Genomic DNA, 14,911 nt, shown 5'->3' with positions numbered 1-14,911 from the left:
CTGGAAACCACCCATCTTTTTGCTATCTCCACAGTTTCACCTTTTCAAGAATGTCAGATAGTTGGACTCATACAGTATGTAGCTTCTTAAGACTAGCTTCCTTCACTTCACAATATGCATCAAAGGTTCCTGTGTGTGTGTTCAGCTTGACAGCTCCTTTCTTTTTAGTGCTGAATAATATTCCATTATCTAGGGGTACCACAGTTTATTTATCCAGTCACCTACTGAGGGACATCTTGGTTGCTTCCAAGTTTTGGCATTATGAGGAAAGTTGCTATAATCATTTAAGGGCAGGTTTCTGTGTGAACATAGGTTTCTAACACATTTGGGTAAATACCAAGGAGCACAACTGCTGGATCATATGGTAAGAGTATGTTTAGTTTTATAAGAACCCACCAAACTGTCTTCCACAGCCTCCATATCTGCTGCTTCCTATGCTTTGGAATACTCTCCACCCCAGCCTGCTAAGCTAACTCCCACTCAACCTTCAAGAGTAAACACAGATGTCATATCCTCCAGAAAACCTGTCTAGATGCACTACAACTGGGTTAGGCGCCTCCTCTGGTGAGGCCCCCCAGCACCTGACTGACCCCTATCATAACATGTTATGTGTTATGCTAGAATTACTAAGTTTTAAAATTATATTTTTTACTTTATTGGATTTTTAATTACAAAAGATAATTGCTCTTTATAACAAGTCAGACGGTATAGAGATGTACAAGGAAAAATTAGTAAGCTTCCCCTAGTCCCCCTGGCTCTATACGGACTTAACTCATTGCTCTATTATACCAAAGATCTACTATAATTTATGCAACCATTCCTATATGGATGGACATTCAGGGTGCTTGTGGGGATTTCCTTTTTGCTACTATAAACACTATATTCCCTGACCATTAGAGAATGTTTTTATATGTTTATTGGCAACATATATTCTCATCTGTGAATTGACAGTTCATACCCTGGACCTATTTTTCCTACTGGATTCTTTATCTCTTTCTTAGTAACTTGTAGAAATTGTTTGCCCATTGAAACTATTAGCCTCTTATCATATGTCACAAATATTTTCTCCTAGTCTATAAGGGTTTACTTTTTTTACTTTATTTATGGTGTATTTTTCCATACAAATAGTTTCAAATACATATGTAATCAAAAATGTTTATGTTTTTTCTTCATGGTTTCTGGATTCTCAGTCTTGCTTAAGAACCTCTCTCCCACCCCTAGGCTTACAAATATTCTCCAATTATTTTAAATTTACTCCACCAATACTTTATATCTTTGACATATTGTGACCTTAAGCTATCAAGAATTTACTTGCATCTAGGTTCCTTGAGGCCAGGGATTGTGCCTGACTTATCCATTTATCTGTGGTGCTTAGCCTAGGGTCTGGAATAGAAGAGATTCTCAGAAACATTTGTTGCACTAATGAGTAAGTGAATGAACAAAGTCATATGTGATCTCTTGCAGTGCACCAATCTATTCATATCCCATATACCTAATATGTGGCCAACACTATGCTAGGGGCTGGTGACATAATCCTTCCCTTTGAGCAAGTGACAGATTAGTGAGGGAGGCAAATGTGTGATGTGATCACATTTTGAGATATTAACAGTTGCTTCTTTATTTCTTGACACGCCATTGCCAAAAATATTGGGGCCATTAGACTTGCAGCACTCATTGTCTCAGGAAAGAAATCACAAAGAAGATAAACAAAAGAATCACGTTTTGACCTTTGAGTTTCAATAATCAAGGTCCGACGATAAGTAAAAACATCTGGAGGATAAACTATGGAAAAAGTGAGCCCCAATTCCTACTGCCTCCAGAGTCTACATAAAGTCTTATTAATGGTTGGGGAGGAAAGAGAGAGAGAAAATAATAGATCAAGGAGAACCTAGTGTGCCTTTAAGAACAGAGGGAATCTTTGTCCTTTTCCTGGGAAAGACTTGGGAAAACAGCAAGACTCCCTAGTTTCTCCCTGCCCAGCCTGGTGTGAAGAGCAGTAAAATGATTTCCTAAATGACCAAGAGAAGTAGACAAGACAGAAGATTGCCTTGAAGGACCCTTATAGTTCTCCAATGACCCTGAGGTGACACAGGAGAAAATCATTTCTTGAGAAAGGACACAGAAGTAGCAGAGTTTGAGCTGGCCCAGGGGAAGTGTTTTTGGTTGGGAACAAAGTCAGAGAAACCAATGCCCTGCATGGACCTACAGCTTATAACCACCTGGGATACCATACCATACGGCAGATGCCACAGAGCTAGATGATGATCCAGGACTAACAGCAATCCTCCCGTGATGCCTGAACAATACATTAGCCCAAGAATTTAGATCCAGCCCTCAAAAATTAGAGAAGGGAGCCATGCATCTGAAATAATTCAAACTTTTTCTGTTGGGACGCCTGGGTGGCTCAGTCAGTTAAGTGATTGCCTTCGGCTCAGGTCATGATCCCAGGGGCCTGGGATTGAGTCCTGTATCAGGGTCCCTGCTCAGCTGGGAGCCTGCCTCTCCCTCTGCCTGCCACTCTTTTTCTCTCTGACAAATAAATAAATAAAATCTTTAAAAAAAATTTTTTTTTCTGTCACCTAGGGGAAAGGGAGGCTCAAGGGAGAAATACAACTCAGAGAATAAAACTGCAATGTGCACTGATACATATATAAATCAGGAATTATGATGTAATGTGGTGAGTAGACTGAGAGACATAAGTACAGGGCAATATAGGGGCACTCAGGAGGAACAACCTGGGGAGGCTCCCAAGAGGCAGTGATATTTAAACTTAAAAAGTGTAAGTTAGCCAAGTGAATGGGGTGAGAAAGAGATAAAGCATCCCCCAAAAGCAGATTTTTAGAGTGTCTTAGTCTCCTCAGGCTGCTATAACAAAATACAATAAACTGGGTGGCTTAAACATTTATTTCTCACCGTTCTGGGGGTTAAGTCCAAGATCAAAGTGCTAAAAGATCTCATGTCTGGTGAGGAACCACTTCCCGGTTTGCGGATAACCGATTCTCATTGTATCTTCACGTAGCTGAGAGAGAGAGATCATCTCTCTAGCATCTCTTCTTATAAAGGGACTAATCCCATTTATAAGGGCTCCATCCTCATGACCTAATTACCTCCCAAAGGCCCCACCACCTAATATCATCACATTGGAGGTGAGGATTTCAACATATGAATTTGGGGAGGGCACAAACATCCAGTTAATAACAAAGAGCATAAAGCACAAGGCAGGGGAGATGCCAGGGATAAGGTTGTAACCTACAGCAAAAATCTAATCAAATGATGAGACATAATTGTTAGCATTAAACCAGAAAGTCTTGTGTTTTAAAATGGACAGCTGCGATGGCCATAGCTTCAAAAACCTGGATGTTGACATTTTAAATCATCCAGATGATTTAAAAGGTAGTAAATCTGTGCCTCCTGTTTTGGCTTCCCATGATGGGGAAAGGTCTGCTGATTGTGGTTCAAATTACAGACAAAGGGCTGATATCCAAGATCTATAAAGAACTTCTCAAACTCAACACCCAAAAAACAAATAATCAAGTCAGAAAGTGGGCAGAAGATATGAAAAGACACTTCTCTGAAGAAGACATACAAATGGCTAACAGACACATGAAAAAATGTTCATCATCATTAGCCATCAGGGAAAAATCAAAACCACATTGAGATACCACCTTACACCAGTTAGAATGGCAAAAATGGACAAGGCAAGAAACAACAAATGTTGGAGAGGTTGTGGAGAAAGCGGAACCCTCTTACACTGTTGGTGGGAATGCAAGTTGGTACAGCCACTTTGGAAAACAGTGTGGAGGTTCCTCAAAAATTTAAAAATAGAGCTACCCTATGACCCAGCAATTGCACTCCTGGGTATTTACCCCAAAGACACAGATGTAGTGAAAAGAAGGGCCACATGCACCCCAATGTTCATAGCAGCAATGTCCACAATAGCCAAACTGTGGAAAGAGCCAAGATGCCCTTCAACAGATGAATGGATAAAGAGGATGTGGTCCATATATACAATGGAATATTACTCAGCCATCAGAAAGGATGAATACCGAACTTTTACATCAACATGGATGGGACTGGAGGAGATTATGCTAAGTGAAATAAGTCAGGCAGAGAAAGTCAATTATCATATGGTTTCACTTATTTGTGGAACATAAGGAATAGCAATGGAGAACATTAGGAGAAGGAAGGGAAAAATGAAGGGGGTGAAATTGGAGAGGGAGACAAACCATGAGAGACTATGGACTACGGGAAGCAAACTGAGGGTTTTAGAGAGGCCGGGGGTGAGGGGATGGGTTAGCCCAGTGATGGGACAACTAAGGAGGGCACGTATTGCATGGAGCACCGGGTGTTATACGAAAACAATGAATCATGGAACACTACACCAAAAACTAATTATGTACTATATGGTGACTAACATAACATAATAAAATTAAATTAAATTTAAAAGAAGTGTCTAAATTTTTTCAATGGTTTGTTTACAAGGCCCACTTTTTTTTTCTTTCAAGATTTTATTTAAATTCTAGTTATTTAACATATACCGTATTATTAGTTTCAGGGTTAGAATTTAGTGAATCATCAGTTGCATATAATACCCAGTGCTCATCACATAAAGCACCCTCCTTAATGCCCATCATCCAATTACCCCATCCGGCCACCCATCTCCCCTCCAGCAACCCTCAGTTTGTTCCCTAGAGTTAAGAGTCTCTCATGGTTTGCCTCCCTCTCTGTTTTCATCTTATTTTATTTTTCCTTCTATAAGGCCCAGTTTTTATCCAAGAGACACTAGAAGGCCAAAATATGATGGGCTCTGAAAGTGGGCATTGATCTTGTGAGCTAAACATTATTCAGATTAAACCATTTAGGACTGCGATGACTGTGTGGCTCATGGTGTTTGTAGACCAGATTACCTTTTTTCAGATTAGTATCTTTCCTGAAGTAGCACTGGAAACTGATGTTGCCCTTCTGAACATTAGATGTTTCAATAATGACCAAAGGCAGGATTTCCTTGTTTCTACTTAGCCCCATTAAACAAAGGCCCATGACTGGGAGATTTCTAACTGCAAGCCTCAACATGTATTAGGACTCAGTCATCACTTTGCAGTGAGACAACCCCCGCCGCCAATCCCAGAGCATCCATCTGACAACTGTTTTGTGAGCTCTGCACACAGCTAAGCAGCCAGCTCAGGCTCTCTCCCTCTCTTTGACCTATTTTCCCAGGTCTCCTCTAACCACCAAGTCCTTTTTAGCCCTGATCATTGTGGGTCAGAACACCCAAGGCATGAAGCCAAGTGCTTTCGACACATGGGAATGATGCTCCACTTTAAGAAAAACAAATATAGTATGGATGACCCCAAACTGCCCACCCAAAATACATAAATTAGTTTTTAAAAATTCATTAACTCTGCAAAAAGTATTTACAACAGGCTCTCTGCAGTTAAAATTTGAACCAATCTATAAATATTTGCAGATTGTTCGTAAATACTTGTATTGCAGAAAAGGAGGTACACCTGCAGTGAGGAATACAACAGTTGCACTAGAGGAGAAAATGGAAGCAGTCATTCTTGCTAACTGTATTTTTAGAGTAGCTCCACTTTGCAAATGCAAAGCCATGAGATCTCAGAAAACAAGGGCCAGAATTAGGGGCACAGGATATAAGGGAGAGTTTAGAAATCATCTATGATACTGCATTTTGGTTACTGGGCAAAAATGCTTGGTATTCATACATATACAGATGAACACTCCGATGGGTGACTCACATTGTGTTCTTCAGAAAGTTGGTACGAAACTCAGCTATTGAACGGCTAGGCTGTCATTTTATTTCAAATCAATTCAACACGTTTTTAAGCGATTATTATGTGTAAGACACTGTGCTAAGTGCCGTGTGAGATAGAGAGATGAACGAGATACCACCGTGGCTGCCGAGGCACTTAGAACACACAGAAAATAGGAATGTCAACAACACTTATGACACAAGGCAAAACAGGATCACAGTGAAATAGACTCACCAGATGTTATATGCATACACTGTCTCATTTAATCTTCCTGACAACTTTTGAGGCACATGCCATTATCCCCACTGTTACAGATGGGAACAGAGAGGCTCGGGGACGTTGTTAGCTAACTCACCAACAGTCACACAGCTGGTAAATGGCAAAGCCAGGATTCCAAATAAGGTAGGTTTTAGGGCTCCACAATTCTTGCTCCATCTACTACAACTAGCCATCTCATCTACTGCTGGAGTGTATACTGTGGGAGGAGCAACATCAAGAAATACAACCCCAAGGTGGGTGAGAACCAGAGGGCAGGTACTTGGAATGCTCTAGCAAGGAGTTGTCACTGTATGCCATGAACAATCAGGGAACTTTGAAGGCCTTTAAGCAGAGCAGTGACAACACCTGATTTTCTCTTTGGAAAGATCACTCCTCAGTGTGGAAAATGGGCTGCAGGAATACAAGAATGTGAATAAGGAGACCTTTCAGAAGGCTGCTGTAGTCTACGGGAGCAATGATGGTGGTCTAGACCTGTACTGCAGAGATGGAAAGTAAGAAAGGCTAACGATATTATGCATGCAAAATTCATTTGATCTTAGGGACTTGATCCAGAAGACAACTAAGCAAGAGAAATAAAGAGGTCTCCTAGCTTAGCACTCTGGTGCCTGGGAGAATGGCGTGCCTATCAGACAATTACATCTGAGAAAATAGAGATTCTTCTGGTCAATGTCCTCTGATGTTTAGGAGTCCAAGAACTAGGAACTGGGTTCAGAGCATGGCAAGTTAATAGTTAATAGATTCGGCCCATGGCCACTTTCCAGAGAGGTCTCAGAGGATCCTTTAACAGGAACCAAGATGCCGTGCAGCCATCGTCATGATTTCCTTTCATATCAACAATCGGGAGACCAGATGAGGGCAAAATCTCGAAAACTTGCCAGTTTCCGAACAGCACAGAAAAGGGAAAAACTTTTGAACACTGGATATTCAAAACTGTTCTCCTCTCCTTTTCATGCCTCTATCTCTTCAGAAAGCCTACTAAAGGCCATCTCCACATGTAAATGCAAAACACTGCTGAAGACTGCATTCTAAAATGGTGTGTTAGAAGACAATATTCTGACTGCTTGTTTGTTTTATCCTGATACCAATTCAGAGGGAGACTGGAATAGGCGGGTAAAAAATTCAAGGAAATTATACTTAAGTAGTTTCAAAATCATGGGATGATAAAATATGAATCCATTTATTCATTCATACATTCTTCTGGGCAAGCAGTCTACCCCAATGATCACAGGCTTTGGAATCAGGCCTACATGGGTTTGATGCCATCTACCTCCTACTTTTCTGGCATCAAGCAAAACACTTAATTGTACTTTAGTTTTTTCCATTTGTTAAATGGGAATGATACAAAGACATAAGACTAAAGGAGATGTTGAAAATAAACTGTTTAGCGGGGCACCTGGCACAGAGTGGTCAGCCAATGAATAGTGGGTTTAACTCTTTCAACATGATGTGGGTTAATCTCTTTCAACAAATATTTATGGAGCACCTGCCGTGTACAAGACAATGCACTACACGGTGTGGAGAAACAAAGAGGCTCCTGCTCTCCAAAAGCCTGCCCCTGGAAACTCGAATTGGAATAAGGGAGTCCCATGAGCTTTTTTGCACTAATAAGGCAGATGTATTTATGCCAACTCTGCTTTCTTTCCCTACCAACACTGCAGAACGCATCATAGTTTGTGTAGGACAGTAATTCTTGACTTTTATACTCTAGCCACTACAATGTAATGAGGGGGCAAAATCGATTTTAGAAAAAAAAATTAAATATTGGTGAATTATTCATCTCATTCTACTCCCCAGAAATAGCATGATACATTTCCACACTTCCAAATGTAAGACTCAAGTCATTAATATTAAGTGCATTTTGAGAAACATTGTTCTATGAACAATTACTGCAGCACTTGTAGAATGACTTTAATGCTTGATGTGTTAAAATAATTGTGCACATCCTCAAATGAGTGAAACAGGTACAAGTGATCTCAAAACACAGTTACAAAACTGAAAATTGATTATTTAAGGAAATATTTGAGCACAAGTTTAGGTTCTTCCAGTCTCCAAAGCAAACATTCCAAGGGAGGTGTTCTTATACTTTAGTTACGAAATAAAGAGACATCCAGAGGAGTAAGAACTCCTCATTTCCAGACATCCCAGGCCCATGCAAAACAAAACAAAACAAAAACAACCCTCATTTGCTTAAACCAAATGTTTGCAAATAACTAGGTTTTTAACTCTTTCAATTTCTTGGAATAAGATCAGTTTATTGATATAAATACCACAATAATTTCATGCTTTCTAAATCTAATTTCCAGATGGTATTTTTCCAAAACATTTAGAGAAAAATAATAATTCAGGATTTAAGACACTTTCTACCATAGCTTGATTTGCATTCTTAGAGAAGAGAGAGTTTATTGGTGGTGTCACTCAGGTTTCAGTTTTGTATGCAGTGGAAACATTGTATTTTCTAATCAAGCTATGCTGCAGTCAGACGGTTATAGATCGACTCCCAGAGGACCTCTCATTAAAATAAATTATTTTACTCCTAAGACTGTCCTGGTGCATACAATTTTAAATACAATCTCTAATTAATAGTTCCCTAGTTACATGGTAATGCAGGCTCCCATCAGAGGGCAGGTGCAAATTGATATGACAGGATGAATTGAAAAACAGAACAGATTCCTAAAGACAGAAATTGAGTCCTCACAACAGACTATGAAAGCCAGCAGAAATGTTCAGCCTCCAGAGCACCTTCTCAACTAAGGGTTTGAAAATAACACTGAACCTGAAAGTTTCCACTCCCCTAGGTTAACCAACAGGCTTATTTCATGCATCAAACCTTTTTTTTTCCCCCTGTATTTAGTACATTTTTAAGGCAGGCTCCCATTAGCCCATTTCAGCACTCATTACTAGAATTATACATCCCACAGTGAGATTGACCATAGATTAAATTTTTCTGTGCTGTTTGCAGAACAGTATTTTTTTGCACTTTCAAATGCCTTTTAGCCATAAATATAACAGTAATTTCTAGTGACATATTCAGTGATAACAACTGACTATGTTCTCTCTCTAGCACTGTATTTCCTAAGATGCTGGCTTTAATTAGCCCTGCAAATTCAAAGGAGCAGGCAGGTCCCCTTTATGGCAGCACTCAAGGAGTTACATTTTTCTCATGACCCTTAGTATTTTATTTTAACCCATGTGCTGCAAAACTAGCTGTGAGTGCTCTGGACTAAAATGTCTCCAATAAAATAGAATGTTGAAGTTCAGGTAATGAATTCATACTACCAAATCTTTCTCTCTCCCTCCCTTCCTCCCTCTCTCTGAGACACAGCTCTGCTCAACATTTCTTGCAAGTTAAACAGAATGAGTGCAAGGAAGGATTAGATTCAGTACTCAGATACCAATCATGTGGGCAAAGTGCCAAATCCAAGGCTTCTTAGAGCTTGTCTTTTGTCAATTACCCTAGCCCTGATTTCAAAAAGTCTCTTGAGAAAAAAGAACTTTTGGATATTAAAGGTGGTTTCCAAAACCTAAGCACAAAATATCTATCTATCTATCTATCTATCTATCTATCTATCTACCTATCTCTCCACCTATCTACCTACTTGTCTATCTATCCTCTCTTTTCCTTAATCACTCCTGCTCCCCGGCATCACCACCCACACAAGCGGCAAGGGTAATGTACTAATATATTTTTTCATTTTTAAAACTAACTCCAATTCCAAAAGGTGGGCCTAATGGCATGCACAGTTTTACATATAGGTATAGGGAAAATCAGTGACAAGTGAAATATTTGCATATATGTGTCCCCAGATAAATATTTCTAGGAAAGAAAAAGGTGAATTTTAGCTTTTAGTGGTGGGGGGAGGAGCAGTGCTGCTGTTTAAATTGCTTTAGTTCTGTTTCTTGAATGCTTGCTGTATTATACCAAGTGTTGAGAGGGTGTAAAAGACAAAGTAAGTTAGGCCTGTGCTTTTAACGAAATGTAAAATAAAACAGGAGTCACAATAAAGATACATGGAAAAGTCCCAAACCATAGAATTCAAATATGCACTTAGCGAGCTGAATAAAGTGATGTAAGGATATAAACATGAGAAGAGTGGGTTTCCTGGGAGGGTTAGTATCAAAATCCATGAAACTCAAGAAGTTTTGAAACAGGCAAAGGGTGGTGTGGTAGCAAGGAGATGGCATACCATTTAAACCCGCTGGAATGTCTTGCATGAAAGATCAAAAGGAATAAATTAACCCTGGAGGAGAGTAAGCACACTAATGTGCCCTATAGAGGATACAAGCTCAAATGTCACACACACAACGGAAGTCAGGACAGTTACATTAAGTGGGGGTCTCTGTACATGACAGTTTTGCAAACATTGTCTCATTTCAACCTGATGCCAACACTATTAGGTAAGAGAAGTGGTAGGTAGTCAGTTCCCCAGAGCAAGGACTTAAGCAAAGTATTCACTCCCAATTAAGGTACACCCGGGAGATCCAGAAGGATGCACCAGCCAGGATTTGCTTACCTGATAGCCCCAGAGGCACACTGAGGAGATCTTGACTGACTAGGTTAAGAGTTGGCTCCCGAGCAGAGAACAAAAGCAACCTGGTCAACTTCCCAAGCAGTGAAGACTGTGTATGTGAGTGAGGGCCCAGGCTGGAACAAGCAGACTGTTGGGAGCTCAGTGGGGGACAGAAGAAATAGATGATTTTGAGTACCCCATGGTGTCAGGCTACTTAGTACTCCAAGGATACTCTGTCAAGCCTCTCGGAATCATGGGCTATCATAAAGAATAAATCCAAAGAATCATGCCACTGCTGATGACAGAAGTACTGAGACCATGAGAGCATAAGGCCATGGTACTTGTGCACACACTAAAGAGGAAGTGCTAGGCCTTAGATCTACAACCTCATGATCCCTCCTCCCTCTTCAGTAAGATGATTATTGGGAATGGAGGTAAGGGAGAGGGAGATTCTGGGAAGAGAGTATCCTGACTTCAGTCCTTGATTCTCTCTTCCTGACAACTCTTAGCAAGACCAACTAAACAACTAAAAGTAACCCTGACAACATGCTGGGGCCTAGACAAGATCCATGATGACATGTGAGATAGAGACTCACTTGGGAAGAAAATTCAGTGGTGGTAGAACTTATTGGTTGTACTGCTGGGAAGTTAGTTGACCTGGAACCCAGAAGAGGCTTGCCTCTCCGGTGGAATATGTAGCAAAGAAGACTCCAGGGCGGCCTGGGAGGTTGAAGGATGAGGATAGGGTGGAGTTCAGTTTACCTGAGCAGGTTCCCTCACAATAGTGAAAAACATCTGTTTGCATCTCTGGGAAGCGGCCAGCTGTACCTGTCAGTATCAGCAGGTTGAATATAATCCTTCGCAATTCCTTCCTGACACCAAGGGGCCTCCTCACACCAGACTTGCATCAGAGTTCCAGTCTGCCAAACTGTGGACTGCTTGTCTTTTGGAGGATAAACTCTCACCATATTTCCTATCATCTGCTGATGCAGGAGTAAGTACCAAAAGACTGTAGACTTAATTAACTTCCAGTATATCAGGAAAGCTTTGACATTAATAGAATAAAAATGAGATCCCAAGCTGTTTAAAGGTAAAAGACCTGAACAGGGTATCTCTTATGGAGAGAGAATTAATAAAAGAAACAGAAAATAGGAAGGATTAATAAATGTATAAAATTCATCAATTAATTAATAAGTTTATTAAATTAATAAATTTAATGAGGTCTTAAGATGATACAACTTATGCACAAAAAAATGTCTCAGGAACTGACAAATATGATATCTAAATTATTAAAGTCAAAAAGAAGTTTAAAAGGAACAGTCTCTACTAAAATTCAAATTGGTTTTCTACAAGATAAAAAAGGGGAACTATTCCATATTGCAGAACAAAAATACAAAGAAATGGATCTAATTAATAAAAAAATAAGAGACACTGAGGAAAGATCCAGGAAACCTAACATGATTACTAAGACCTCCAGGAAGGAAATAGTAAAGAAGTAGATCATCAACAATAGTAGAAAAGAAGTAAATCATCAACAATATAATAGCAACAACTTTCTTCAGCTAAAAAATAACTTGAGTTTTGAGACTCTAAGAGCTTACTGAAACCCAGACATGGTTAATGAAATAAAGACATAGTTGGACCTACCCTGAAGACCTACCCTGATTAACTTTCTGAACCCCAAGTTTAAAAAAAACATTCTTAAAAGCTTCTAAAGAAAGGAAAGCTTTCTTGTTAAAGAAAAATAAACAGAGTAGCATCAAGCAACTTATGTGTGATACTAGAAGCCAGAATACAGTGCAGCAACATCTACAGTTTGCTGAGATAAAAGACCTGTAGCTAAATAATGTCTGTTGGCCAAGGTCTCACTTATATGAAAAACCAAGGAAAAGATATTTTTAGACTTGCAAGGGCTAAGAAGGCACTTCTGAAGAACTCATTCAAGGAAGTATTCTAGCTAAATGAAAATCAAATCTGAACAAAAATCTTCTGAACAAAGTACAAGAAACCGCACTGAACAATAAATCATATCATTTTTATACTTATGTCTAAATGAATGAGGATAATGATATTAAAAACTAATAAAAGGGTTTTGCAAGGATTTTTGTTGAAACAGAAAGGACATTTTCTAATTAAAAATATGTAGAGCCTGGACCTAAAATTCCCAACTATCTCAGCAAAAACCCAAGAGATATGGGGTGAAGGTGGGGGAGTTGGAGAGTGTTCAGAATCAGGACAGTAAATGACTTCTAAAGGTGTTAACGGAAATGGGAGAGTGGAGAAGTAAATGACTTAGGGAGGAAAAAGCATAGGTCTATTTAAATTTGATATATTGATAGATAAATGTAGAGAAATTGTGTATACCACTACACAAAACGAGATTCCATTAAAAAAACTGACAAGTTCAACTACATATAAATCAAAACTTTCTACATGGTAAAAAAAGACAAACTGAGAAAAAGATTAGCCACTTATACCACCAAAAAGCCCTAATTTCCTTAATATACCAATGGAAATTTTAAATTGATAGGAAAAGATCAATGATTCAAATAGTAAATAAGTAAAAGGATCTGAACAGAATTCTCTTGGGAGATACACAAAAACTATTCTTGACTACGGCTGCCTCTGGAGAAGAGAACATGGTGGCTGGCAGACCAGAGTGGATAGATGAATTACTTTCCACTGTATCTATGCATGTACCTTTTGAATTTGAAGCATTTTAAATTTATTTCCATATTATGGTAGACTAAATACTGACCAAAAAACAACAAAATAGATCCCCTCATGTCACAATCTACTTGGGTGGTCTCCTTGAAGTTTTCCATATAAGCTTCCATCCTTATATCTCCCTTGTGCTAGGGCCTCAAAATCCTCTGCTGGATCGTCTGAGTTTAGTTAGTCCATGAACAAAGACAGAGTGAGAACACGCAGGATTTTAGGGGATCTTTTCAAGTCAAAACTTTTAAGTGATACACATTATTCTGTCCACATTTTACTGAGAAGACCAGTCCTGTGTCCCCATCTTCAAGCAAGAGTACTGAAAACTGTCATTTAGCTATTGACACAGAAAGGGCCAGTTTGGGTATCTAGTCAGACTCTGCTCCAATTACCTATTTACAAAAACTTAATATTTTTAAAGAATAGAAAGAAAATAAATAAAAGGATACTGGTTATATCAAGCAAATGCAAATGAAAAGAGTGACAATATACTATCAGTTATAGGGTTACCCCAAGATCTAAAGTACTGAATCAGACAGAAAGAAATTTTGTGATGGTAAAAGCTAGAACCCACAAAGTTAATAAAACTAGACTAAATTATCATGCAAAAAAACAGCATAACAATGAAATACATTAAGCAAAACCTTGTAGGAAGACAGCAAAAACTAAAAAAAAAAACAAAAAACAGGATCACTGATGGGGATAGAAGTGGGAGGAGGCCATACCAAAAAAAAAACCTTATAAAATATTTTAATAATATATATTAAAAGCTCAATTTAACTTAATTAACTAGTTAATTAATTAAACTTATTAAAAAGCTCAATTTAATTTAATCTTCCTTGACTTAACATGGGGTTATGTCCCAATAAACCCATCATTATACTGAAAATATTTTAATACAATAAAATAACATGCATTTAATACACCCAACCTATCAAACATCATAGTTTAGCCTAGCCTACCTTAAACAAGCTCAGAACACTTACATTAGCCTACAGTTGGAAAAAATCATCTAATACAAAACTTATTTTATAATAAAGTGCTGAATATCTCATGTAATTTATTCAGTACTATACTGAAAAACAGAATGATTATATGGTTATAGGATGGTTGTGAGTGTATTGGTTTTCAGTACTATACTGAAAGTGAAAAACAGAATGATTATATGGTTATAGGATGGTTGTAAGTGTATTGGTTTTCAGTACTATACTGAAAGTGAAAAACAGAATGATTATATGGTTATAGGATGGTTGTGAGTGTATTGGTTGTTTACCCTTGAGATCGCAGAGCTGACTGGGAGCTGCAGCTTGCAGCCATTGCCCAGCATCATGAGAGACTACTGGATCATATATCACTAGCCTGGGAAAAGATCAAAATTCAAAATTCAAAGTATAGTTTCTACTGAATGCATATCACTTTCACACCATTGTAACATCAAAAAATCATAAGTCAAGCCATCATAAGTCAGGGACCATCTGTGTATATACACACATACCACCCACCACACAAAGATACAGAGAGAGAGAGAGAGAGAGAGAGAGAGAGATAGCAACCCTACAAACAGCAACAACACATTCTTCTCCTACGTTATTGGAACACTAATAAAAATTGCTCACATACCTGGCCAAGGGGAAA

This window comes from Halichoerus grypus, chromosome X, assembly GCF_964656455.1.
Source record: "Halichoerus grypus chromosome X, mHalGry1.hap1.1, whole genome shotgun sequence".
Lineage (NCBI taxonomy): Eukaryota > Metazoa > Chordata > Mammalia > Carnivora > Phocidae > Halichoerus > Halichoerus grypus.
Note: the sequence above shows the minus strand (reverse complement) of the source record.